Source organism: Rhodnius prolixus, unplaced genomic scaffold, assembly GCF_049639745.1.
Source record: "Rhodnius prolixus isolate KJV_2025 unplaced genomic scaffold, Rpr scaffold_5, whole genome shotgun sequence".
Taxonomy (NCBI): Eukaryota; Metazoa; Arthropoda; class Insecta; order Hemiptera; family Reduviidae; genus Rhodnius; species Rhodnius prolixus.
In genome coordinates, this window is record NW_027411624.1 from 947,155 (window position 1) to 973,230 (window position 26,076).

At 34.6% G+C, this 26,076-nt stretch overlaps 1 protein-coding gene across 2 annotated transcripts in view; it reads right to left on the minus strand.

The window, feature by feature from the left end:
- LOC141458261 (uncharacterized) overlaps nt 1–25,345 on the minus strand; it is a 256,112-nt gene extending 230,767 nt beyond the window's left edge. The window contains exons 1-2 of one of the 2 annotated variants that reach the window (XM_074136002.1): nt 25,115–25,345; nt 22,606–22,739 (exon numbers count right to left, since the gene is read on the minus strand). The gene's annotated coding sequence lies outside the window, so the exon portion shown is untranslated. Of the gene's footprint in view, nt 1–22,605; nt 22,855–25,114 lie in introns of those variants that run through there. The other variant, XM_074136003.1, reaches the window with a different exon arrangement.
- Nucleotides 25,346–26,076: the final 731 nt, after the last annotated feature.

Consider the following 26,076-nt stretch of genomic DNA (forward strand, 5'->3'; position numbering starts at 1 on the left):
TCTATTGGCCAGTATACACGCCCACTAGACCGTTGTTTGATCCGCCATTAGGATTTTAAATGCTTAATATCTCGGTTAAAACCATAGTTTAGAATTTTTTTACTATTTTTCCCTCCGTAGGTATTTCATAAAGAATCAATTTATGCAATAAAAATTGTTACTTCAAAAATTAATGTAATTTTTAACTTAACGGTTTTATACCGCAAAAATTCTTCAATCAAATCAAAATTAGACACATCATAATTTAAATAAGACCTATCCTGCAATCTTTTATAAACCTTAGTTAATTGTGAAACGTAAAATAGATCTTCAAAATATTTTATTATTGTTTTTGCATAATTTCATTCTTTATTAAATACCTATGGAGGAAAAAATAGTGAAAAAATTCGAAAGTACATTTTTGATACGAAAAAACGAGTAAAAAGTCTTAATGGTGGAAGTTAGAAAGTGTATGTGGGCGTGTAATGGAGTGAGGTCTAGCCCATACCTACCTACCGTTCTATTGGCCAGTATACACGCCCACTAGACCGTTGTTTGATCCGCCATTAGGATTTTAAATGCTTAATATCTCGGTTAAAACCATAGTTTAGAATTTTTTTACTATTTTTCCCTCCGTAGGTATTTCAAAAAGAATCAATTTATGCAATAAAAATTTTTACTTCAAAAATTAATGTAATTCTCAAAATTTTGAGAAATTAAACAGCAAATGCAGGATTCCACTCAAGAAATGTAATAAAAATAAAATTGCGTTTACAGTACTTCTCCCTAAAAGTGCAGAGAGAGTTCAAACTGCCAATACGGCACGATTGCAATACTTCTGTAGCTATAATAAAATATGGTGAACATTTACAGTTTTATTTAATAATAGTTTAATTGGGTTTTAATAATAGTTAAATCTTACTTGCTGGTCATACGAATCCGATCAGACTCACATTTTTGTAAAAATCGTTTTTTCGATCTCCGGAGACGTCGAAACTGTGAATATCCGTTGGACATTCATAATCGAAAATCCGCACGATCCACACTCTTTGTTTACAAGGAGCAAAAGAGAGAAAAAGTGTTTGAAATGTTCCGAAGTAGGGTATAAATTCAGCCTAGGGAATGATTCAAGTAAACACTGTATAATACATGAATACAGAACTCGAACATAAATACATAAACAATGTCAAACTGGTGCCTGTGGATGCATATTGAATGACTACATCTTGTGAAGTAATGACGTGATATGTGCGCGGGAAAACATAAAGAGAAATTTCATGAAAACTGTCTCTTACATGTTTAACAATTTCCACAGTTTTCTCCTTCTTGGCCACCAATGACAGACTGTGCCTGTTGTTAGGATACAGGACGATGTGTTGGGGTAATCAAGGCAACAATTAGGAATCAAAACTATATCTTCTTATTGGTGCAATGAACGCAAAAAATCTACATAGCACATTCACACGACTTTTCATTAGTAAAGTTCAAGGTTATAGAATACAGATTTTCTTAAAACCTTTATTATTCCATCTACTTGTATTTCTAATATTGTAGTTATATTATCCTCGTGTTCTAACTGGCGTTACCCACTTGTAGATCTGCTTGCAATGTGCATAGAACTCTTGTAAAAATAATACTGCAAACATTTTGGAAAATCTAGGAAAAGTGATAGGCTTTCTTTGGAGGAATTTCCTTCTAACTTGGCCTCTCGGAAACTCATTTTAATTCTCCTTAATATTCTATGACTGAAGTAAAGAAAACATGAATGGAAATTCATTTTACCTGTACTTGGGAAAACTGTTGTATAAAATATCTCTTTGAGAGATGCAAGGTATAAGCAAGAAGGTTTCCCACGCGGTATATATTGGGAAAGGGCAAGTAAGTTTACGGGGTACACAGGGCGGCAGATTTTCTTATCCCTTCAGCCAATAAACATGTTTCTTTACAACGGGACGTCGGGCTACGGATAAGCTGGTCTTCCTAACAACATGTTGAGCATAAAGCAGGCTTTAACATTGGACAGGGGATTTCAAATAATAGTCTCACAGAGCACATTCTGGCGAGAAATTAGAGCAAAGAAAAACTACTTTAATATCTTTATTTATATTTAGTAGGCCTATTACTTTTATTAGTAGGGAAAGTAAATTTAAGGTGAAGCTGTGCCAAACCATGAAAATGACGAAACATCATCTTAACAGATGCAAACAACTGGCATCATAAACAGTTTTCATATTCTAAAAAATTGACCATCTGTGTCAGTATGTATACAATAGGAAATCTGTAAGACGTGAGAAGCTACCACTTGCAGTAACCAAAACTAATATCACGAACACGCGTTTCAAAACCCGTTCAGAACTAGAGCTTGCGCCAAAAAGTAAAACTCTGGTGATGAAATTGTTCTCCAAAAAAAAATGAATTTTACTTAAAATAATCTTCAAAACACATTTTGTAACCAATTTTCACCTGCCTTTTATATTTTCTCTGTGAAATTTTCATCTTTAGTAAATGACCCGTGAAAATTTGATCTATTTTTTGCCACATTTGAAACCCACATAGGGATTAAATTTCTTATAGATGGAAAATTTTGTTTTTACAAAATGGCGATATTCTCTTCAAATATGGGTCAAATTAAAACTGTCCGGTAGGACAGTTGTATAAGGGTTGATCGTCAAAAAGTGCACGAAAAAGCGTAACGTTAAAAAACACCCAACTTTGACAATTTTTTTCTCTTTTTCTATAAAAGATAAAATTCCCCAATTTTCTTTATAATATAGGGCAGATCCTCCTTTATGACTGTAATTTTTTGCAACCACACAGATATAATAGATTTCGAGAAAAAAGTTGCTGAAAATGAGCAAAAACGGCATTTTCAAAAATTGGTCTTGTTGTTCTTTCTTTTTTTTTTTTTTTTTGTTACATTTTTTTGGCATTGGCTTTCGCCATACAGCCAGCATCGTCTAGGTGCTTATCACTAGAATATCACTCACTCTCCATTCTTACCTACAAATACATTCGCTTCACACATTCATCCCTCTACTATATACCGCTATTTACATAAACTACTGCTAATGGATGGAGCAGCACTCTGTGCTCCTGCCATTCTTATAGCTTAACCAAAATTAAAATCACGTAATCCTTCTCTAAGCATTTTCTTCCATTCATTCTAATTCGGCTATAGCTTTTAAATACATTCATATTTCATTGCTAGCTCTGCTATCGACTTAAGCACATAAATGTTGGTGGAGAATATAATGTCTTCGTAGCGAAATGGTGCATCTAAATACCTGTATATATCGTCAAACATTCGTTTCCTTTCTACCACATAACGTGGACATATCATTATTACATGTTTGAAATCCTCCTCCTCATTGCAATCTACGCAAAGAGGAGAGGACCTTTTGTTGATCCTGTGTAGATACGATCCGCACACCGCGTGGTTCGCTCTCAGCCTGCTTATTGTCGTAACAACCCATTTATTAGTGACAGTTCCTTTAAACCATGGTTGTCTAGGAAACTGATCTGCCATAGTTTTATAGAATCTACCTTTATCACCATTATTGTAATCTGTCTGCCATTTTTGTAGTGCTGCTTTTGCAATTATACCCTTGATATCGGTGTGTGGTAATTTATAATTAGCCATTTCTCCACTATTGGTGGCTTCCTTTGCAAGTGTATCAACAATTTCATTCTCTTTTATACCTCAATGACCCCTTACCCACAAAAAATTAATGCAGACTCCCTTCTCTTTAAAAATGGCAATAGTTTCTACAATCTCTGCGATAATGTGATTCATTCCTGTAGACTGGTTGTGTATATGTGATAATTTACCCAACCCACTCTGGCTGTCACTAATAATGGTATATTTTTCCTACGACAACGAATAAATATATTTTAAAGCCGTTAAAATAGCAATTAGCTCCGCTGTATAGATGGACGCCTCATCTTCTAATTTAATTATTGTAAAATAGTTCCGAACCGGATCATACACATCACTTCCGACTTTATTATTGATTTTGGACCCATCTGTAAATAAACGATATGAGCCCGGATAATGGGAAGAAATGTAATCTTCGAAGGCCGCGGTTCTCATCTTTTCCGGTACCTTTATCAAGTCGAAGGAAGTGTTAACACTTAATTAAAACTGTCCGGTAGGACAGTTGTATAAGGGTTGACCATCAAAAACTGCACGAAAAAGCGTAACGTTGAAAAACACCGTACTTTGACAATTTTTTTCTCTTTTTCTATAAAAGATAAAATTCCCAAATTTTCTTTATAATATAGGGCAAACCCTCCTTTATGACTGTAATTTTTTTGCAACCACCCAGATCTAATAGGTTTCGAGAAAAAAGTTGCCAAAAATGAGCAAAAACGGCTTTTTCAAAAAATGTTCTTGTTCTTGTTCTTCTTCTTCTTCTTCTTCTTCTTCTTCTTCTTCTTGATACCTTTTTGTAAACAACGTAGCGCCTAAACGCGTGAACCGATTTTCATGAATGAGGTGTCATTCGATTCGGAATTTTATGTAGATGTGCCTTTTGGGGGTCTCGATGCTATACATCGAATGGGAGAGGAGTTAGCCCCCTTTATGTAAGGCCCCCTCCAAAATTATTATTACTAATTACTCTGTAAATCTTGGCCCGATTTTGATAAAATTTGGTAGGATGATAGGGTTAGGGCTCCCCTACGTAACATTAAAGCGACGATCTGCTCTTACACTTGTTAAGGGGAAGTATAGCAATCGTTGCAAATTATCGACACGTGAACCGATTTGCATGAATGAAGGGTCATTCGAATCGAAATTTTGTACAGATTTGCACTTTAAAAGTCTCGACGCCGTGCCTCATAAGGAGGGGAGTTTGCCCCACCCAAATAAGGCCCTTTCTAAAACTATTATTACCAATATTTCTATAACGCTTAGTCCGATTGTGATAAAATTCAGCTCGAATAAGTGGTTAAAGCTCCTCTACGTTGCTGATGCTCTTGCACCTACTAAGAGGAAGTACTGCAATCATTTAAATTATCAATGAGTGAACCGATTTAAATCAATGAATTGTCGTTCGATTAAAAGATCTTTGCCTCTTTGCCTTTTAGGAAGAAGTACTGCAATCGTAGTTTATTTTTCTTACTCCTCTTAAAAGGAAGTACTGAAATCGCAGTTTAATTTTGCTATTTACGTACAAATACCTTCCTATGTTATTCAAAACGCTTTTTCAAAAAAATTGTTATTGAGGATGGTTTGGGGGAACGCAACTATAATCATTCTTTAAAAAGATCTCTCCATTGGTAGTTACGGTTTCGACTTAACACCTTATCAGATTATAATGGTAGAATTGTTTATTCCAAATTTTAAAAAAATCTGTAAAGAACATATGTAACTTTGTAAAATAAACAAAAAGGAAAATCTACCCAAAAGGTACAAAAATCTCCTTAACAAAAACTTACAGTTTAAAATGTTAAGTATAAGGGTTGATTAAACGCCAATAGGTACACAAATCAGCGAGTACTCAACATTTCATTAATTCTTCATTAATAGTTAAGTAATTCTACTGCATTAATTTTCATAATAAGTTATTTTTTAGAATTTATTAGATGTCACAGACCCTTATGCTGGCCACTTCATTTATAATATTTTTTTGTTATAATTATGATAAATCACATAAATATGTACATGCCTGTTAAAGTAGAAAAAGACAAAGAGTAGGCTACTGTCTTGAATTCGTCTTACCGAAATATTCGTGAGCACAATTAACACACATTTATAACAAGTAGATTATTAAACAATAATTATTCATTTCTCTATTGTAATTTAATTTAGTCCCCCTAATTTTACTTATAGTAAAATACTGGAATAATTAGCTGTCCTAAAAATATGCATATCTTATTTACTTTATATTACATATATACAACATTGTGGGAAGAACACCTAGATTGAGAATGTAATTGAAGAAAACTATATTATTTGTGATAAAGCCAGATAATTATTACCTATTATTATAAACGTTTGACTACTACATAAAATAACAATTACTTTAATCAAAGAATGAACTTAAACCGACGATTTTTATTTAAAAATAAAAATAAATAAATAAATAAAATAAACAAAATCATTGATGTAAGTTTTTTATAAAAAAAAGTTTTGAATTTTTTAGCCTCATAATTTTTTTAAATTTTTTATAACGTTTTTCTTTTTAACCTGTAATTAATAGTTTCATTATTATAGATAACTAGATATTACAGTCAATCTACAGTGCTACTTGAACATATATTTTGTAGACGAAAATGGCCAGCAGTTCGTATTTTAACATGCATGTACATATTTATGTGATTTATCATAATTATAACAAAAAAATATTATAAATGAAGTGGCCAGCATAAGGGTCTGTGACATATAATAAATTCTAAAAAATAACTTATTAATGAAAATTAATGCAGTAGAATTACTTAACTATTAATGAAGAATTAATGAAATGTTGAGTACTCGCTGATTTGTGTACCTTTTGGCGTTTAATCAACCCTTATACTTAATATTTTAAACTGTAAGTTTTTGTTAAGGATTCGCTCAATAAATGTTCGTATTTTAAGTTGTACAAATCTAACTTATTATTAGAATATACCTTATCTCTAAAGGTAGAGATTCTAATAAAACTTTCTGTGTAAATGGGGCCTTTCTTTTTTGTCCAATATTTGTGAGTGAGGACTTCGGTATTTAATTGGCTTATTTTATTATAAATTATCCGGTTCGTGGCTAATTTTTTTAAGACATATCGATCGGACAGTAATTCTATTCTATAAGCGAGCGGTAATTCGCCAGCCTCTGCGTACATTACGTCCACAGGTGTGCTGTTCAAGAATCCGAGACACAATCTGATACATTTATTTTGTAGTACGTGAAGGGGACGCATAACATACTTGCAGGCCTGACCATACAGAAAACACCCGTAATCCAGTACCGCTCTTATTGTGGTCCTGCAGAACATTAGGGACACCTCCGGGTCCGCCCCCCACTTCCTATGGGAAAAGGCTCGTAATGTGTTGAAGTACTTTTCTATTTTTAATTCCACGGTTTCGATGTGTTTTTTCCAATTAAGTACTTTGTCCATTGTCAACTTCTTCTTGTTCTTCTTGTTCTTCTTACCTTTTTTGTAAACAACGTAGCGCCTAATCGCGCGAACCGATTTTCATGAATGAGGTGTCATTCGATTCGGAATTTTATGTAGATGTGCCTTTTGGGGGTCTCGATGCTATACATCGAATGGGAGAGGAGTTAGCCCCCTTTATGTAAGGCCCCCTCCAAAATGATTATTAAAACTGTCCGGTAGGACAGTTGTATAAGGGTTGACCATCAAAAACTGCACGAAAAAGCGTAACGTTGAAAAACACCCAACTTTGACAATTTTTTTCTGTTTTTCTATAAAAGATAAAATTCCCAAATTTTCTTTAAATTATAGGGCGAACCCTCCTTTATAACTGTAATTTTTTTGCAACCACCCAGATCTAATAGGTTTCGAGAAAAAAGTTGCCGAAAATGAGCAAAAACGGCTTTTTCAAAAAATGTTCTTGTTCTTGTTCTTCTTCTTCTTCTTGTTGTTCTTGTTGTTACCTTTTTTGTAAACAACGTAGCGCCTAAACGCGTGAACCGATTTTCATGAATGAGGTGTCATTCGATTCAATATTTTATGTAGATGTGCCTTTTGGGGGTCCCGACGCTGTACATCGAATGGGAGAGGAGTTAGCCCCCTTTATGTAAGGCCCCCTCCAAAATTATTATTACTAATTACTCTGTAAATCTTGGCCCGATTTTGATAAAATTTGGTAGGATGATAGGGCTAGGGCTCCCCTACGTAACATTAAAGCGGCGATCAGCTCTTACACTTGTTAAGGGGAAGTATAGCAATCGTTTCAAATTATCGACACGTGAACCGATTTTTATGAATGAAGTGTCATTCGAATCGAAATTTTATACAGGTTTGCACTTTAAAAGTCTCTGCACCGTGCCTCACAAGGAGGGGAGTTTGCCCAACCAAATAAGGCCCTTTCTAAAACTATTATTACCAATATTTCTATAACGCTTAGTCCGATTTTGATAAAATTCAGCTCGAATAAGTGGTTAAAGCTCCTCTACGTTGCTGATTCTCTTGCTCCTACTAAGAGGAAGTACTGCAATCGTTTAAATTATCAATGAGTGAACCGATTTAAATCAATGAATTGTTCGATTAAAAAATCTTTGCCTCTTTGCCTTTTAGGGAGAAGTACTGCAATCCTAGTTTTTTTTTCTTACTCCTCTTAAAAGGAAGTACTGAAATCGCAGTTTAATTTTGCTATTTACGTACAAATACCTTCCTATGTTATTCAAAACACTTTCTCAAAAAAATTGTTATTGAGGATGGTTTGGGGGAACGCAACTACAATCATTCTTTAAAAAGATCTCTCCAGTGGTAGTTAACACCTTATCAGGTTATAATGATAGAATAGCTTATTCCAAATTTTAAAAAAATCTGTAAAGCAGATATGTAACTTTGTAAAATAGACAAAAAGGACAGTCTATCCAAAAGGTACAAAAATCTCCTTAACAAAAACTTACAGTTTAAAATGTTAAGTATAAGGGTTGATTAAACACCAAAAGGTACACAAATCAGCGAGTACCCAACATTTCATTAATACTTCATTAATATTTAAGTAATTCTACTGCATTAATTTTCATTAATAAGTTATTTTTTAGAATTTATTAGATATCACAGACCCTTATGCTGGCCACTTCATTTATATTATTTTTTTGTTATAATTATGATAAATCACATATACGTACATGCATGTTAAAGTAAAGATAAAGTTAGAGTAGGCTACTGTCTTGAATTCGTCTCACCGAAATATTCGTGAGCACAATTAACACACAGTTAATAACTAGTAGATTATTAAACAATAATTATTCATTTCTCTATTGTAATTTAATTTAGTCCCCCTAGTTTTACTTATAGTAAAATACTGGAATAATTAGCTGTCCTAAATATAGCATATCTTATTTACTTTATATTACATATATACAACATTGTGGGAAGAACACCTAGATGGAGAATGTAATTGAAGAAAACTATATTATTTGCGATAAAGCCAGATAATTATTACCTATTATTATCTCTTTAACAAAAACTTACAGTTTAAAATGTTAAGTATAAGGGTTGATTAAACGCCATAAGGTACACAAATCAGCAAGCACCCAACATTTCATTAATTCTTCATTAATATTTATGTAATTTTACTGTATTAATTTTCATTAATATTTTTTAGAATTTATTAGATGTCACAGACCCTTATGCTGGCCATTTTCGTCTACAAAATATATGTTCAAGTAGCACTGTAGATTGACTGTAATATCTAGTTATTTATAATAATCAAACTATTAATTACTGGTTGAAAAGAAAAACGTTATAAAAAAAAATTATGAGGCTAAAAAATTCAAAACTTTTTTTTATCAAAAAATTTAATATGTAATATAAAGTAAATAAGATATGCATATTTTTAGGACAGCTAATTATTCCAGTATTTTACTAAGCCCTTATACAACTGTCCTACCGGACAGTTTTAATAAGTAAAATTAGGGAGACTAATTTAAATTACAATTGAGAAATGAATAATTGTTGTTGAATAATCTACTTGTTATTAACTGTGTGATATTTGTGCTCACGAATATTTCGGTAAGACGAATTCAAGACAGTAGCCTACTCTAACTTTGTCTTTTTCTACTTTAACATGCATGTACGTTTGTGTGATTTATCATAATTATAACAAAAAAATATTATAAATGAAGTGGCCAGCATAAGGGTCTGTGACATCTAATAAATTCTAAAAAATATTAATGAAAATTAATACAGTAAAATTACATAAATATTAATGAAGAATTAATGAAATGTTGGGTGCTTGCTGATTTGTGTACCTTTTGGCGTTTAATCAACCCTTATACTTAACATTTTAAACTGTAAGTTTTTGTTAAAGAGATTTTTGTACCTTTTGGATAGATTTTCCTTTTTGTCTATTTTACAAAGTTACATATCTTCTTTACAGATTTTTTTAAAATTTGGAATAAACAATTCTATCATTATAATCTGATAAGGTGTTAAGTCGGAACCGTAACTACCTCTGGAGAGATCTTTTTAAAGAATGATTATAGTTGCGGTCCCCCAAACCATCCTCAATAACAACTTTTTTTGAAAAAGCGTTTTGAATAACATAGGAAGGTATTTGTACGTAAATAGCAAAATTAAACTGCGATTTCAGTACTTCCTTTTAAGAGGAGTAAGAAAAATAAACTGCGATTGCAGTACTTCTAGGCAAAGAGGCAAAGATTTTTTAATCGAACGACAATTCATTGATTTCAATCGGTTCACTCATTGATAATTTAAACGATTGCAGTACTTCCTCTCAGTAGGTGCAAGAGCATCAGCAACGTAGAGGAGCTTTAACCACTTATTCGAGCTGAATTTTCGGAGCAAAATCGGACTAAGCGTTATAGAAATATTGGTAATAATATGGTTTTAGAAAGGGCCTTATTTGGGTGGGGCAAACTCCCCTCCTCATGAGGCACGGCGTCAAGACTTTTAAAGTGCAAATCTGTACAAAATTTCGATTCGAATGACACTTCATTCATGAAAATCGGTTCACGTGTCGATAATTTGAAACGATTGCTACACTGCCCCTTAACAAGTGTAAGAGCTGATCGCCGCTTTAATGTTACGTAGGGGAGCCCTAACCCTAACATCCTACCAAATTTTATCAAAATCGGGCCAAGATTTACAGAGTAATTAGTAATAATAATTTTGGAGGGGGCCTTACATTAAGGGGGCTAACTCCTCCCCCATTTGATGTACAGCGTCGAGACCCCCAAAAGGCACATCTACATAAAATTCCCAATCGAATGACACCTCATTCATGAAAATCGGTTCCAGCGTTTAGGCGCTACGTTGTTTACAAAAAAGGTAACAACAAGAAGAAGAACAAGAACAAGAACAAGAACAAGAACATTTTTTGAAAAAGCCGTTTTTGCTCATTTTTGGCAACTTTTTTCTCGATACCTATTAGATCTGGGTTGTTGCAAAAAAATTACAGCTATAAAGGAGGGTTTGCCCTATATTTTAAAGAAAATTTGGGAATTTTATCTTTTGTAGAAAAAGAGAAAAAAATTGTCAAAGTTGGGTGTTTTTCAACGTTACGCTTTTTCGTGCAGTTTTTGACGATCAACCCTTATAAAACTGTCCTACCGGACAGCTTTAATAAACGTTTGACTACTACATAAAATCTCCTTAACAAAAACTTACAGTTTTAAAAGTTAAGTATAAGGGTTGATTAAACGCCAAAAGGTACACAAATCAGCAAGTACCCAACATTTCATTCAAGCTTAGTTGATATAATTTAAGTAATTTTGCTGCATTAACTTTTCCTTCACATTTTTTAGAATTTATTAGATGTCACAGACCCTTATGCTGGCCAGTTCGTTCATAATATTATTTGGTTATAATTATGATAAAATGTATATTATATCTTCGTTTTTAAATTGGTACTTTATTTTAACTCTATTTCAAATTATTCTTCTGATTTATCTTTAATATGCCCTTTATTCTGAAGTTGTCACATCTTATACATGCATGTTAAAGTAGAAAAAGACAAAGTTAGAGTCGGCTACTGTTTAAATTTGAATCACGGAGGATTTAAAACAATATTTCAGACTTGAATTCGTCTTAATAAACTTAAACAGACGATTTTTATTAAAAATAAAATAATCGAAATCATTGATGTATGTTGGTGTAAGCATTTTTTTAAAAAAGTTTTTAAATTTTGTAGCCTCGTATTTTTTTTTATTTTTTATACCGTTTTCTTTTTAACCTATGATTAATAGTTTGATTATTATAGATTAATAGATATTATAGTCAATCTACAGTGCTACTTGAACAAATATTTTGTAGATGAAAATGGCCAGCATAAGGGTCTGTGACATCTAATAAATTCTAAAAAATGTGAAGGAAAAGTTAATGCAGCAAAATTACTTAAATTATATCAACTAAGCTTGAATGAAATGTTGGGTACTTGCTGATTTGTGTACCTTTTGGCGTTTAATCAACCCTTATACTTAACTTTTAAAACTGTAAGTTTTTGTTAAGGAGATTTTTGTACCTTTTGGATAGATTTTCATTTTTGTCTATTTTGCTAAGTTACATATCTGCTTTACTGTTTTTTTTAAATTTGGAATAAGCAATTCTATCATTACAACCTGATAAGGTGTTAAGTAGGGACCGTAACTACCACTGGAGAGATCTTTTTAAAGAATGATTATAGTTGCGGCCCCCCAAACCATCCTCAATAACAATTTTTTTGAGAAAGCCTTTTTATATAAAATAGGAAGGTATTTGTACGTAAAAAGCAAATTTAAACTGCGATTTCAGACCTTCCTTTTAAGAGGAGTAAGAAAAATAAACGGGCGATTACAGTACTTCTCCCTAAAAGGCAATTCAAAGATTTTGAATCGAACGACAATTCATTAATGTAAATAGGTTCACCCATTGATAATTTTAACGATTGCAGTACTTCCTCTTAGTAGGTGTAAGAGCATGATGGCACTTCACAGCCATGTAGAGGAGCTTTAATCACTTCTTCGTGCTAAATTTTATCAAAATCGGACAAAGCGTTATAGAAATATTGGTAATAATAGTTTTAGAAACGGCCTTACTTGGGTGGGGCAAACTCCCCTCCATATGAGGCATAGCGAAGAGACTTTTAAAGTGCAAATCTGTACAAAATTTCGATTCGAATGACACTTCATTCATGAAAATCAGTTCACGTGTCGATAATTTGAAACGATTGCTATACTTCCCCTTAACTAGTGTAAGAGCAGATCGCCGCTTTAATGTTACGTAGGGGAGCCCTAACCCCCATCATCCTACCAAATTTTATCAAAATCGGGCTAAGATTTACAGAGTAATTAGTAATAATAATTTTGAAGGGGGCCTTACATAAAGGGGGCTAACTCCTCTCCCATTCGGTGTACAGCGTCGAGACCCCCAAAAGGCACATCTACATAAAATTCCGAATCGAATGACACCTCATTCATGAAAATCGGTTCTCGCGTTTAGGCGCTACGTGGTTTACAAAAAAGGTAACAACAACAACAAGAAGAAGAAGAAGAAGAACAACAACAATTTCTGAAAATGCCGTTTTTGCTCATTTTCGGCAACTTTTTTCTCGAAATCTATTAGGTCTGGGTGGTTGCAAAAAAATTACAGTTATAAAGGAGGGTTTGCCCTATATTTTAAAGAAAATTTGGGAATTTTATCTTTTATAGAAAAAGAGAAAAAAATTGTCAAAGTTGGGTGTTTTTCAACGTTACGTTTTTTCGTGCACTTTTTGACGATCAATCCTTATACAACTGTCCTACCGGACAGTTTTAATAACAATTACTTTAATCGAAGAATGAACTTAAACCGACGATTTTTATTTAAAAATAAAAATAAATAAATAAAATAAACAAAATCATTGGTGTAAGTTTTTTATAAAAAAAGGTTTTGAATTTTTTAGCCTCATATTTTTATTTTATTTTTTATAACGTTTTTCTTTTTAACCTGTAATTAATAGTTTGATTATTATAAATAACTAGATATTACAGTCAATCTACAGTGCTACTTGAACATATATTTTGTAGACGAAAATGGCCAGCATAAGGGTCTGTGATATCTAATAAATTCTAAATAATAACTTATTAATGAAAATTAATGCAGTAGAATTACTTAAATATTATTGAAGTATTAATGAAATGTTGGGTACTCGCTGATTTGTGTACCTTTTGGCGTTTAATCAACCCTTATACTTAACATTTTAAACTGTAAGTTTTTGTTAAGTTACTAATTTATCTGTAAATCTTGGCCCGATTTTGATAAAATTTGGTAGGATGATAGGGTTAGGGCTCCCCTACGTAACATTAAAGCGACGATCTGCTCTTACACTTGTTAAGGGGAAGTATAGCAATCGTTGCAAATTATCGACACGTGAACCAATTTGCATGAATGAAGGGTCATTCGAATCGAAATTTTGTACAGATTTGCACTTTAAAAGTCTCGACGCCGTGCCTCATAAGGAGGGGAGTTTGCCCCACCCAAATAAGGCCCTTTCTAATAGTATTATTAGTATTATTTCTATAACACTAAGGCCGGTTTGATAAAGTTTAGCACGAAGAAGTGGTAAAAGCTTCCATACGTGACTCTAAGTGCTACTATGCTCTTACACCTACTAAGAGGAAGTAATGCAATCGTTACATTATCCACGCGTGAACTGATTTACGTCAATCGTCGAATTGTCATTCGATTCGATATTTTATGAAAATAAAGCTTTTGTGGATCTCGAGTTTTCAACATTAGAAACGGACTTTGCACCACTTAAGTAAGGCCCGCCTTAATAATCAATAACTACGACCAATTTTGATAAATTTTGTTATTTACGCACAAATACCTTCCAATTTTAATTGAAACGTTTACCGAAGAAAACTGTTGTTGTGGATTCTTTGGGGACCGCAACTCTAAGCATTCATTTAAAAGATCTCTCCAGTGGTAGTTACGGGTCTCACTTAACACCATATTAGGTCGTAATGAAACTATTGCTTATTCCAAATGTTAAGAAAATCTGTAAAGCAAAAAGGGAATCTATCCAAAAGGTACAAAAATCTCTTCAACAAAAACTTACAGTTTAATATGTTAAGTATAAGGGTTGATTAAACGCCAAAAGGTACACAAATCAGCGAGTACCCAACATTTCATTAATACTTCATTGATATCATTTAAGAAATTTTACTGCATTAACTTTTCATTGATATTTTTAGAATATATTAGACCTTACGGGCCCTTATCCTGGCCATTTTCATCTACAAAATATTTGTTCAAGTGACGCACCATTTCACTTAGATTGACTGTAATATCTATTAATCTGTAATAATCAAACTATTAATCACAGGTTGAAAAGAAAAACGTTATGTTTATTTTATTTATTTAGTTTTTAAATAAAAATCGTCGGTTTAAGTTAATTCTTCGATTAAAGTGATTGTTACTTTATGTATTCAAGGGTTAAAATAATAGGTAATAATTATTCTGGGTTAATATTAAACAATATAGTTTTCTTCAACTACATTCTTAATCTAGGTGTTCTTCCCACAATCTTATATGTATATATGGAATATAAAATAGATAAGATTTGCACATATTTAGGACAGTTAATTATTAAAGTATTTTACTGCAAGTACTCAATATAAGGGACTGCATTAAATTACAACTGAGAAATGAATAATTTACTTGTTATTAACTGTGTTATTTGTGCTCTCAAATACTTCTGTTAGACGAATTGAAGATTCAAATTTTGTCCTAACTTCGTGATTCAAATTTAAATTGTAATCAGAACTACACTCAACTTTTTATTTTATTTTAATGTACATGTGTATGTGTTTACACAGAATAAAGGGCATAATAGAGATAAATCAGAAAAATAATGTGGAATAGAGTTAAAATAAGCTTCTATTTAGTTATGATGAAGAAATATACATTTTATTATTATTTTCACAAAAAAATGATTATAAATGAAGTGACCAGCCTAAGGGTCTGTGAAACATCTAATATATTCTAAAAATATCAATGAAAAGTTAATGCAGTAAAATTTCTTAAATGATATCAATGAAGCATGAATGAAATGTTGGGTACTCGCTGATTTGTGTACCTTTTGGCGTTTAATCAACCCTTATACTTAACATTTTAAACTGTAAGTTTATGTTAAAGAGATTGAAATCGGGCGTTCGTCTTTCAGGGTGTGAACAGAATGGAAGCGTTTCCCAATGTTTGGTAAAGAAAAAATCTTTTCTAAATGAAGCTGTAACAGATAGATCATCTTCAATATTGAAGGCTGGTTCGTAACTAATAAATCAATTTGTAATTTAAATCAATTGAATTGAGAAGTGAATGAAGCCTGGAAGGTAAACAAAATCGTGGAACTGTGAAAAGGGGAGCCTGCAGGGGACGGTGAGGGGCTGAGGGGAGCCGGTCAGTGAAGCTAGAACTTCCAAGCTCTCAAACTAACAAAATTTATTCATTTCAATAACCAGGTTCAGAGTAGACCATTTCTGGTGGACTGCGCTGTAATACTCTCACGACTGTCTCTCGTCATAATCATTACAACGGCCTTTCCAGCGAGGAACACTTCTGCCACTATAAATTCAGTTCTTTTACAGCCATATTGGAAAGAGAAAGGCGGAAAATCTATTTGACTTCCTCTTACTGCAATTTACCACACTCTGCCGTCTACCTCAAAAATGTTCATCGAACTTCCAGTATTTATTAGTTCTTAGTCACATTATAAAGTTCATAACACTGTGTAACACTCTGGAATATAACTTTATTATATGTATTAAATAAATTTAGTCTCAATATTATTTATCTACTGCAAGGGGGGGTGCACTTCCTGTTAGACGTGCTGTTGAAATGAAATGTTTTAGAGACGGAAGTTTGAGACATGAGGGTGGTCAGAACGGAAACACGTGTGAGGTCAAACAGGGTGAAAGATCTACTTGGAATATTTGGCTCAACCGCTGTACTTCCTGTTCGTAGAAAATGAGAGGGTGAAACAAGAAGAAGTCTTGATGAAGCACTGTTAGAGCAGACGAAAGGTTGAGAAAATTCGGAAGACCGACCGACCAAACCTTCTACTTGTTCTTTAGGATAGTTCTTCTCCGCCCCTACTCAGAGTTTTCTCCATCAACTTCCGGCCGCTATAAAATTGTTTACTTTCCAATCTAATTTTTTGTACTCTACTTGTGGTCGGAGTAGACCCGGAACGTGCAAAGAATAAATCAGCGCTGCTTGTTTGCGATAATTAGCTGGTTTGGCCGATCTACCTGTGAATAATGAGCTAGGCGGTACTTCCAGCGACCTGGCCAAAGATCCATATTTTCGTTTCAGACCAAACTAACAGGCTGAAGGAAAGCGTGGCCCCCCCACCCATTGAAATTATGTGTCTACGGCTTGGAATTGTTGCCAAGGTAGATGTGAATTTAGTGAAGAATAGGCGAACAGAGGTAAACGGCCCGAACTCTCCCAGGTGGAATTCCGTTCTCTTTGGAACCGCCTCTTTCATTAGCATGGACAGAAGGAGGGCGATCACAGACACCGTCTATTTATTTCGCTAAGAGTTTCACAATTGACATTTCCCTAATTGTAGACGAACATACAAATAAACAAAACCAAATATTCAGACAAGGTTATCAACACAATACATAATAGACAGACTCTCCTTCACAATTAACTATTATCCAAAAAAATTGAATACATAATTTCTCCAATTATATCGTAACTGTAAAAAATGTCAAAGAGAAATCACATAATACTTTATCTAATCTCCAAGGGGAAACAGGTGATTCTTTCAGGGGAAATGACCTTGAAAACCCGGTATGAACAATCCAGCGATTTCCTTTTGCTGCGATAAACTGATTAACAACTTTCTTTCAGCCCTGAATTTGGCTAAAGCTTAAGCTTGCCTTCTTGACACTAGATGGCAGCAGATCTGTGAAGTGTGTGTGCCTCAGAACAATCTGTTTACTGAAGAGTTTAGGCCTAGATCTCCTAGTCCAGAACAGCTCTAGAGCCAATAAAATCATTTGCTCACACTTACGAAAGGAAAAGTATTTTCAGTTTTCACTAGGAAAATTTGTTTTTTAACTTAAGACGCCTCCAAATCTGAGGTTACTGGCGCCCTGAGCTTTTTCCGGTGCTCTGCCAGCCTTCAGACCGTACTCTTTCGTTAAAGACAACACTGTCCATGAACTGTTAGAAGCTTCTAGAAAGAGGTAATCTAAGGACCAGCAACCGGATTTGAACCGGTGACTTCACGTTGGAATCCAGCACGTTAACCACTCAGTTGATCTCTTCTCTGTTTGTAACTCATCAAATCGGTCTCTTGGGACTCCGAAACGGATATTTCCGTCAAAAAACTTGACCTTGAAAACGTGACACATTTGCTCTTACTAGTTAGCAAAGGAAGAAGGAAGAGGAACTGGTGAATAGCCAGTGGTATTATCTCTCACATATCGGTCTTATAAATAGCGAAGGACCTGCATTATCTCTTTGGACCGAAAGTAGGTCAGTAATGGAACTCCGTTGGAAGATCACAGTCAATTACATAATAAAGCAGATATCTGCAGGATACTAGAGTGAATAAGAGGTAACAATACTGGACCACTGCAAACTAGTAGCTCCTCTACAGTCAGTCGTCCAACCACGTTGTAGAAATAGTATGAAACACTGTTATCGCACGGGTGTTGTAAGGTAAGGAACTCCAGTAATGTGACTTCATTTCTATTATTTTCTTCTTACAAATCTGAGGCAGTTTTCACGAAATTTCCGGCTTTAATGTAATAAAAGTTTAGAGAAATTTAGAGCAGAAAATTGTTGTCATATAGTTAGTTACATGGTGGACACACAATATAATTTACTGCATCCTTTGTCAGCAATCAATTATATTTTCAACATTCCATATACACTGACTAAGGTAATGTCACCAGTAACCTGGGAATCAACCGCAACGATTATCTATTATCGAAACTTACTGAGATAGCTATTTTTTGAAAGAATTAAATTCAAATGTAAAGTAATTGATTTAATTTACATTACATACCCGTAGCGGAAGTGGACTAGCCACTTCTTCTAGGAACTTAACGTTCCTGCAAGTATCGCAGCCTAACCATACGAACTATGCTCAACACTGGTGTCTTCAGCTTTCATCAATAAACATAAGGCTGAGAGATAGTAGCATGCTACTCTAGGGTAGCTGGCAACCTTCTTCCCACTGGACCCAATGGTGCTCATAAGATTAATGCCTTGGGATTATCACAAACCCACGAAACCTTGCCAAGTAGTCTGACAGACTCATACAGCATAATGTCGAACTCTATCTTGCAGGAACTCGAAACTCTGGCTTCCACTTTCTGCTGGATGCTCCGCATTTCCCTTCCCAATGAAAACTCTCATCCAGTAAAATCGGACTTCTCGCTGAGAACTAACGTCTACGAGGGGAACAAAGGAATCTTTGACTGGTGTTCAGGGTAAAACACCAAAATCCTCGTTCATAGTCCACAATCAGAAAACCACTGAAGAGGAACATCCTTTCATGTTATCGAAGAGGAAGTAGGTAAAGGGCAAACAGCACTCATTGTGGTCGAACATTGGAAGAGAGTAATTGAAATCTGTGGAAACCCAGAAACAATAAGAAAAGAGAAAGCCAATGCTTCTAACAGAATCCGCTTTCCACGAACACAATACAGAGTTTATCCAACAAACCTCGTCTAATTTTGGCCGAAAAAAGTGGTCCTTTAATAGTTTATGAGGAGAATACTTTTCCAACCAATATTTGGGAAATTCAAAGGAAAACATAAACAAATCGTTCATTTATTTATTCCATTAGATACAAGAAAGAAATTATTTTTTACATTAATAAAAACTATTTGTCTTTAGGGCGACAGAAAAGGTTTTTTGGTGCCAGGGTGAATAATAACTGGGTTGCATTGAGTGAGATTGACCCATAACTGTCAGCGTTTTGAGCGGACAGCGGGCATTGTGGCATGCTGACATGCATTGCTAGGCCACGTCACCTGTGATAAGATAGCACCGGCACAATGCTCATGCACTCACATCATCATGCTCACCATTTCGTCAATGCATTCCAAATACCATGTATTTTTAGTTACAGACAAATATGAACAAGTTATCATTCGTATGAATTAGGTAAAATAATTTAAATAATTAGAAGTTTAAACCAAAGTAAAATAAAATGAATTTGTAATTTTTTGAACCGCATCAAGAACTCTCATGTTAGTTCTTTGTCAGTTGTCTCATTTACGGCCTAAAAATTCATTCAAGAGAATTTGGTGGATAATTTGCGAAATGAATTGTGTCACAAAAAAATGGATACTAATTTTATCCACAATTTGAAAAATGATTATAGCTTTTGAAGGCTTGCGTTCCTTGAGAATACGCTTCTAACGCAGAGAACCACAAAACGTGCTTATTCTGAATAAACCAAAGAGAAAATCAGTTTGTCTTCGTTTATCTTCCAAAAATGTGGCCATAAAGTTTTCTTCGGTTTGCACAAAGAGGTATCAAATACAAACAACGTTAATAAAGGATTGTCTTAATTGTCTTCTTTGGGCTGAGAAGTGCAGGAGAGAATGAGACAGAGCGTTAATTAGACCTTCTTTGGGTTAAACTCAGCCGCAGGGTTTCACACATTGCAGCGATTACACTCATAATAATTGCTCTATACAAAGGCAAAATGTAGCAAACTACTACGACACACATCCGGCCTGAAGCACAAACCACTAAGTGCCTATTTTGTTTTCAGTAGTTCTAGGAGGTATTTTATTTCCCGGTCCATGGGCATTCCCATTATGTTTCAGATCGATCTAAACTGGACGTTCAGCTGCACTCCTGATAAACACAAACCTGCGGACATGTTTGGTAGAAGTCCGCAGCTAGACAAAACAAAAATAATAAGCAAACAATCCCCCACTTCCTCTCTAGTGGTGTAAACCCTCCTGGAACACCCCAAACTTCTTATCGTGTCACCCGAGAATATCTAAAGAAAGCATGCGGGATGCTGGGTGTATTGGACGCCGTGGGTATTTATCCACTTTTGCCAAAAACTTTGCTACAGTTTTTTTGATCGAGCCAAAGTGAAAGCCTTAAGTACAAGATGACACAGTTCGGATGAACCCCATGATGAATGTCTAGATAATTAAAGAATACTCGCAAAAGCTGTCGCACTCCTGGAGGATGATTTTTCCCAACTCGGAATTTCGGCCTCACATTTCCAACTCTTAAAGTTACCAGCAACGTTAGAATTGATCAGTATTCTGGAACTGGCTGTGGCGTGGGAAGACTTGGGCTCTCTTAGGAAAGTCTGCGTGAAATCAGTTCGCTGGTGAAACGTTGCAATTTAAAGTGTTCCAGCTGAAAGCTTAAAGAAATTCGTTTTCCGAAAAATATCTTAAAAAGCCGTAAAAATAATCTACTAATGTGGCACTTCTGATTGGCTGATTTGGTCAAAGTGTTCATTGTCGAGTCCCACCTGATCAGCCAATTTGAATTTCCGTTCGCGAATTCCGCGCAGTTTGCGCAGACGCTAAATTTGTTGAACTCAGGGGACCTCAAAACCTGTGTATCCAGAAAAAATTCAAAATCGAAAATCTACAACGCTCCTGTTACGGATGATCAGAATAAATAACGATGGGCGTGGCTTTGTGGGGGCGTAACCTTTTATTAATGGCACCTTAATATACAAAAGTAAATTTGGTTTTACTGTAAACAGAAATACCCATTTAAAATGCTCTAAAAGACTAGTGTAATAGTCTAGGGAAAGGGGTGTGTATCCGTCACTCTTTCCCCCACCCTAATCCTGCCTTTCAAAGTGAGTAATAAATATTAGGCGACAATAATTCAAAATAAAAATTAATTCTTGAACCATAATCTTTTGGAAATTAGTTCAACTTCAGCAATTATAAAAAGAAAAATCTAAGGAATTTTCAATTTTCCCAGCATCTCTCCCATAAAAGTATCAGGTTATCTGCTGAACCATGTTTATAATTTCAGTTTAGCCGGGTTCCAAATCTGGGTCGTTAATACATTTGAGCATGCGCATGTCTGCAAAAGAGTTTATTATTTAACATAGACAAAGAAAACTTCTCAGAAAGGTGTTTTTCTTTGTGGAATTGGGGTGGAAATTTTTTTTTTTTTTTTCTGAACTTGAAAGAAAAATTCTATGATGTATTTTATAAAATATTTTTAAAAAAGAAAAGAGAGAAAAATGATTTTCTTAATTTTTCACTAAACTTTTAAATAAAATTGAGTAGAAATTAGATTTTGTAAAAAAAATAAAACAAAATAACTAGGGAGTTCATACTGCCACCCTAGAGAGAGATCCCGCAGCTTGGATGGTCTCTGAAAACACGTAAGAGAGATTGTTCTGGGAGTCTGGTATCTTAATTTGGTAAAGAGTTTTTATGATCTTGGTGTATTACTTCTTTTTAGAGACCCTACAGTTGGTTTACAAGTCTTAGTGGTGGAGACGGGAGCAAGGAGCAAATGGACCAAGTAGTTCAAAAAGCATAGCTATACCAATCTGCAATGAAAAGTAACACATCCTCTTTGGATGTGAAGCCAGATGTTTGTCGAATTTTTAAAAATTAATATATCTATTGTGGAGATTGAGGCAATAATATGTTTCGTGTTAACCTATCTAGCTCGGGTCCAGGGTGACGAAAAGAGCGATCGCAATTGCACATGAGATTGTTGAAATGAGAGAAGACTATTGGCTAAAGAGATGCCCTGGTACTAAGAATCTTGGGAAAAGCAGGAAAATTGAGCGTTCCAAAAATCAAAAAGGAAGATTACACGAAATGAGGCAGGCAAATGAGAAGGAGGATTAAGTGGCTCCTAGACCCCCAAGAACAAACCAATGACAGGCTTCAGGGATCACAGAACGACGAAAAGTCATAAATCCGCCCCCCACCTTTCACACACAACCTAAAATAATTAGAAATTATAATAATAAAATTTTAACGCCTACCTGAAAGAAAAATTCGATAATCCGAATTCTGGACGTCCTGTAAGGTGAAGCGAGGATTTAAAGATGCCCCAGTTAGCCTTCAGGACAACGCTTTCAATCCAAGAACAGAAGCTCCCACAACAATATTTTTACCCCTAATTACACACAGAAAAATAAATATAACACTTTTTTTCTTTAATGAACATTTTTAGTAAATAATTATTACAGAATGAAAAGAAAACTGAGCACTTCCGGCGCTGGTCACATGTTTTAAAAAAAATAAAAAACCAAAAGAAAATTTCCAAACGAGAAAATTGATAAAACAATGTAGCGCACATGAAAATGAAAAAAGGAAAATATAAATTTGGAAAGAAGCGGCTTATTGATAATAAAATTTCCAGTCGGAGTTTTCTGAACAAAACTTCCCTTTAAACTGCTGAATTCTTAGTTTCGAAAATGTTACGAACATACGAAATAGAAGCCAGTGTTTTTTACGAAAAAAATAAGAAACAAAATCAGAAATCAACTAAGTAGGTGCTGCTTACAGGTTTGGGGAATCTGCTTATTTAAGTTGCGTGCAACCTGGGTAGCAAGTTCAAGGTTAACTCTGTTATTGTTGTTAAAGAGATGATATCAAGTTCGAGTGGACACGTAGTAACACGGTGATGTGGCTTCCACGGATAGCGTATTGACTAATTAGATGAATGGGTGTGCAGGCCAAGGATGGTTGGGAAACGCACACTATGACGCGCATTTTCTAACAGAAAAGAATTTAATGTAATTGTTTCTAAATGCATATCAAGCAAATCGTCATATACTAGTATTTAAGTTATGCACTATGCCGCTTCCAAAGACAATGATTAAGACTGTTGAAGATGGAAGAAGGGAAACCAGGAAGTAAGAAATGGCTTACGCGAGTAAATTCCAGAAACTAACTTTACAAACAGCGAGGGATTAGGGTTGTCTGTAGTTGAATTAGGGATTCGGTTGAAATGGATAAGACGGAAAATGCAAGGGAAACATCTAGGCTGGATTTGTGTTGAGCATGCACGCGCGAGAGTTTGAACGTAGGAAGAGGCTAATCTTGCGCAATCCAATCCCCAGAGTGAAGCTGCATGTAGTGAAGATGAGCTAAAGTTTGGTCCCGTTTGGGGACGGTGAACAGCTCAGATCAACCACCACCATCTTCAGTGGGTCATCATCTGAGCTGTGGGACGGAGGATCTAATCTGAACTTCCCAGCCAAGACATTGAACATTGTTTTCAAATTGGCTCGATTTGTCCCAATTGTCTCAATGCGCATCAGCTGGTATTAAGAATCTCGGAGCTGATTTCCGTCGATTGGTGCTTTGCCTTTGTGACTCCTGGTGGTTCCCGTAGATAGGTCCACATCTCAAGGAAACGTTTCTTCAAAGTCTTCCTCAGCTTTCTGAGAAGTTCTTACAAAGAGCCAGGCTCAGTGTTATCAAGATTTTCCAAAAAAGATTGTGTTACGTGATAAGGTACTTTGTCAATTGGAAAAGTTGTAGTACAGGGAAGTCCTGAGTGTTGAATGTGCAAGGTTGACGCCAAATATGATCTGTGAAGGAAGTGACTGAGAAGGGAGAATGTTCCCAATCCTGAGATAATCAGATTCGCCTCCAGCACGCCCAAAATTAACATGCGACACACACAGAGAAGATGTACGGAGAGTTTACAGGGCACACTGACTCAGGTACTGTGTGGCCAATCTCCCTTCCAACCGGCTCCAGTTTATTAGAACTTCGTTTTCATGCAACAAGTGTCATATTATCAAAACCATTGGCAGCCTTTTCTTTTCGAAGTTTCACTCGCGGCCAGTTTGAAGTTAGGATTAATAATAAAAAACACATAAGATTAATATTCTATGACGTAGGTGTTTGTTACGAGGAAATATCTTTGCGCGCGCATTTCCACTGATGTCACTCCCGCGGGAGAACATAGATACGATTCTAAGTGATCTGTGAAAGAAGAAAAAAAAATCTTTCTTTTTCTGTTTATTCTTAATTTGCAGAATGATTATCGACAACAATTTTAATCGATGCTGAATTTCAATAAGTACTACCAAATCAATTAAATACAAAAACATTAGCAAGTATACAGCCCGAATGAAGTTACAGCTCCACCCTCTTGGGGTAATTCAGCTGCACCCGGCGGTTCTCTCAACAATCCTAACAACATTTATGTATGTATAGTTTTAGAGTCGCACTTCGCACCACGTAACCTTTAACCGCAAACAATGCATTTCATAAAAACAATACGAAATAGTCACGGCCAAACTTTAATATACAATATATTAGATAGATTATTGTTTTATTATTATTTATTTTATACTTCATCTTCTCCTTCATCTACTTTTGCTGTTTAAACGTAACTCTTCAATTAATTAAAAGGAATAAAAAGTCTAATCCAAAAAGCCAATTACTAAAGTTAAAAACTATATTTATTATTTTGACACTCCTGGACTGGCAATTTTCAATTTTCTAGAAAATTTAAAAAAAAATTAATCGCACCTTTTCTTATAATTGGTTTTGAAACTTATAATAACTAGAAGCCGAGGTAGACGGGTCTCCTGATTTGGAAAAATTAAAAAACTTGAAGTTCCTGATTTAATTTAATTTTAGATGAAAATTAAAACTTTTTCCTTTTTCTTTTTAAAGAAAATTATTAATAAATAAATAAATAAATAAAATAATTATTATTTGTTGAATAGAGAAGAATTATCTCTGTTTATCTGTATCAATGAAAATAAGAATAAATATTAAAATTAATGAAATTAAAATTAGGATATTTTCTTTATTATTTTTTCTTTGAAAAAGAAAAATCAAAATGAAATAAATAAAAATTCACTTGCTTAAAATAAAAACTAAAAAAAAAAATAAAAATAAACGTATAGAGCAGAGAATTGGCGCGCACTGACGAACTGATCGAAATACCGTTGCAGACTGAAGTAAGCAGGCGCTGTTGTGGGGGAGTAACGCCATACTACATCCCTCTCTTAGGGGCCGGAGGGTTTAGTTCACTGGGATGGTCACTTGGCCGCGTTAGACTCACTATCTTCCTGTCGAAAATACTCTTACTTTCTGCCTAGGGCAAGCCATTCTTCCAGAGTTTCGTAGCCTCAAATTATTGGAGAGAGAGATTTAAAAAAAAAAAAAACTGGAAAAACAATTCATAAAAGGGTCACTTCCGGTAAGCTAACTTTTCAAAAATTTATTTTACTACTGCTCCTCAAAAAGTGCAAATCGTCATAATTTTGCTTCTTAGACTGGACAGCGAAAAAAGTGCAAATTCGAGCCAAAAAAAATTGATCACTTGAGAAAGTGTTTCCGGTGGGGATTTCCAGCGTATTCAGGAAGATCTTAACTGGCCGGCGAACTGCCATTACTGGGCGAAAGTAACCACCACTCCATAGCAGTCCTAAACATGGTCATCACACTCCGATATCTCGGCTAGAAATCTCTGGTACTGCCTC